At 34.8% G+C, this 2,385-nt stretch overlaps 1 pseudogene; it reads right to left on the bottom strand.

The window, feature by feature from the left end:
- Positions 1 to 1,043: 1,043 nt before the first annotated feature.
- On the bottom strand, positions 1,044 to 1,162 carry LOC120599111 (uncharacterized; annotated as a pseudogene).
- Between the last annotated feature and the right edge of the window lie 1,223 nt (positions 1,163 to 2,385).

Below are 2,385 nucleotides of genomic sequence, written 5' to 3'. Positions count from 1 at the left end.
TTCTTTAGATTCCACATATAAGTGAGATCATATTGTATTTGTCTTTCTCTGTCTGACTTATTTCACTTAGCATAAAACTCTCCAGGTCCATCCATGTTGTCACTAATGGTAAGATTTTATTATTTTTTATGGCTGAGTAATATTCCATTGTATATATGTACCACTTTATCCAATTATCTAATGATGGACACTTAGGTTGCTTTCATAACTTAGCTATTGTAAATAAAGCTGCAATGAACGTAGGGGTACATATATCTTTCTGAATTCGTATTTTGTATTTCTTCAGATAAATACCCAGAAGTGGAATTGCTGGATCATAAAGTAGTTCCATTTTTAATTTTTTGAGGAACTGTCAAACTGTTTTCCGTAATGGCTATACCATTTTGCACCTCCAACAACAGTACACAGCGTTCCCATTTCTCCACATCCTCGCCAACACTTGCTATTTGTTGATTTATTGATGCTAGCCATCCCGACGTTGAACATCTTTTCGTATATCTATTGACCATCTGGTGGTCTGCTGGCAATCTGGCATTCCTTGGCTTATAGATGCATCACCTCAATTTCTGCCTCCATTTTCACATGGCATGCTTTCTGTGTGCCTCTGAATTTATGAGGGCAACAGTCATATTGGAGTGGAGGCCCACTCTGACTTCAGTACAAACCCATCTTAACTAATTACATCTGCAATAACCATTTTTCCAAATAAGTTCACATTCTGAGATATAAGAGGTTAGTATTTCAACATATAAATTTGTGGGGTGGAAGGGACAATACTCTTCATCCTATTATAGCATGTCTGATTATTAATTTCAGCCTCGTGTTTTTTTTCCTTTTTGTACCTAAGTTTCTATAGTTTCAATTACTTTCAAGTTTACCAATAAACTTCTACAATGTCTTCTGCTTCTAAACACACTTAATGAGTAGTTTAATGTTCTTTGTTTTACTTGTTCTTTGTTTTTGTTTAGGTGAGGCAACTCTTGGTTGACCTCACAGATTGCAAGGACATTGTCAGCTTATAATCCCTTATTTTTTATTTTTTATGCCTACAGCACCTGGTCTTTCTAGGTGATCTCCCATCCAAGTACTAACCAGGCCCAACCATGCTTAGTTTCTGAGATCAAACAGGATCGGGCTTGTTTAGGGTGACATGGCTGTAGACTTTGTTTTTTGTTTTACGTGTTCTTTGTCCTATATATTCTTTGTTTTAATATTCTATTTCTATTCTTATTAGGTTCATTTATCTTTAAATATTTGAAAACATTGAACATAATTATACAACCTCTTTTAATGTCCTTATCTACTAATTCCATCATTCTTACCATTTATGTCTTTTTTCTACTGCTAATTTTTCTCTTTTAATGAGTTGTATTTTTTTCTTCTTTGCATGTATTTGCATGTCCAGTAATTTTGGTAACTTTATGTTGATGAGGACTGAATTTTGTAGTTTTCCTTTCGAAAATGTAACAGTTTATTCTATCAAGTATTTAAGTTAATTATAGAGCAGATTGATATTTTCAGAGCTTATTTTTCAGCTTTGTTAGGGTGGGTTAGAGTAGCCCCAGTTTTAGGGCTTAGCTGCATTACTGACACAAGACCTTTCTATGGCCCTCACTCAACACCCCAGGTGTTTAATGACACTCATTCTGTCTAGTTGAAATGTGGAGAGTCTTCCAGCCCTTTATGAGGGCTAAGAACTATTCAGATTATGTCTTCTTTGTTATTCTTTTCCCAATCTCATATTTCACCGTACACATACGAACGTTGGTATTTATCAACACAATCGAGGGCATCCCTATGTGAATTTCTAGAGCTTCCTCCATGCATTTCTCTCCTCCCCGTTACTCTTCATTGTAAATTGCAGCTACTTCATTCTTCCCAAACTGGATTTTATCTCCTCAAATCCGGGGACCACCATGCTCTCCTTGATTCACCATGCTGTCCTAGAATCACTATAGTTCTACACCTTGCATCATAATCCAGAGAGTGCTTCCACACCAATAACCAGGGTATTCCTCCAGCTCTCTCTTTTGTTTCTCTCATCTCATGGATCACAGTTCTGTATTCTGTTTATAATACCTGAAAACTATTACAATTTTTGTTCAGTCTTCTAATTGTTTATGGCAGAAAGAAAATTCTGAATCCAGTTACTCTATCATGACCATAGCAAGATACTTAATATGCATTTTGATAAACAATTTCTGTAACAGAATTTTTCTTTAATGATTAGTGCTTTTTGTCCTATTTAATTAAAATCCTGAAGGCAATTACTTGTTTTCTTCTAATATCTTTATTGTTTTATTTTAGGAATTAGATCTGCAAGTCATCTGTTCTGGAAAGTATTTTTTTTTTCTGTATTTTGAGTTAGGGTAAAGGTTATTTTTT

This window comes from Pteropus medius, unplaced genomic scaffold (genome assembly GCF_902729225.1).
Source record: "Pteropus medius unplaced genomic scaffold, Ma_sr-lr_union100, whole genome shotgun sequence".
Lineage (NCBI taxonomy): Eukaryota > Metazoa > Chordata > Mammalia > Chiroptera > Pteropodidae > Pteropus > Pteropus medius.
The sequence above is the reverse complement of the archived record's forward strand: the minus strand, read 5'-3'. Positions and strand labels throughout refer to the sequence as shown.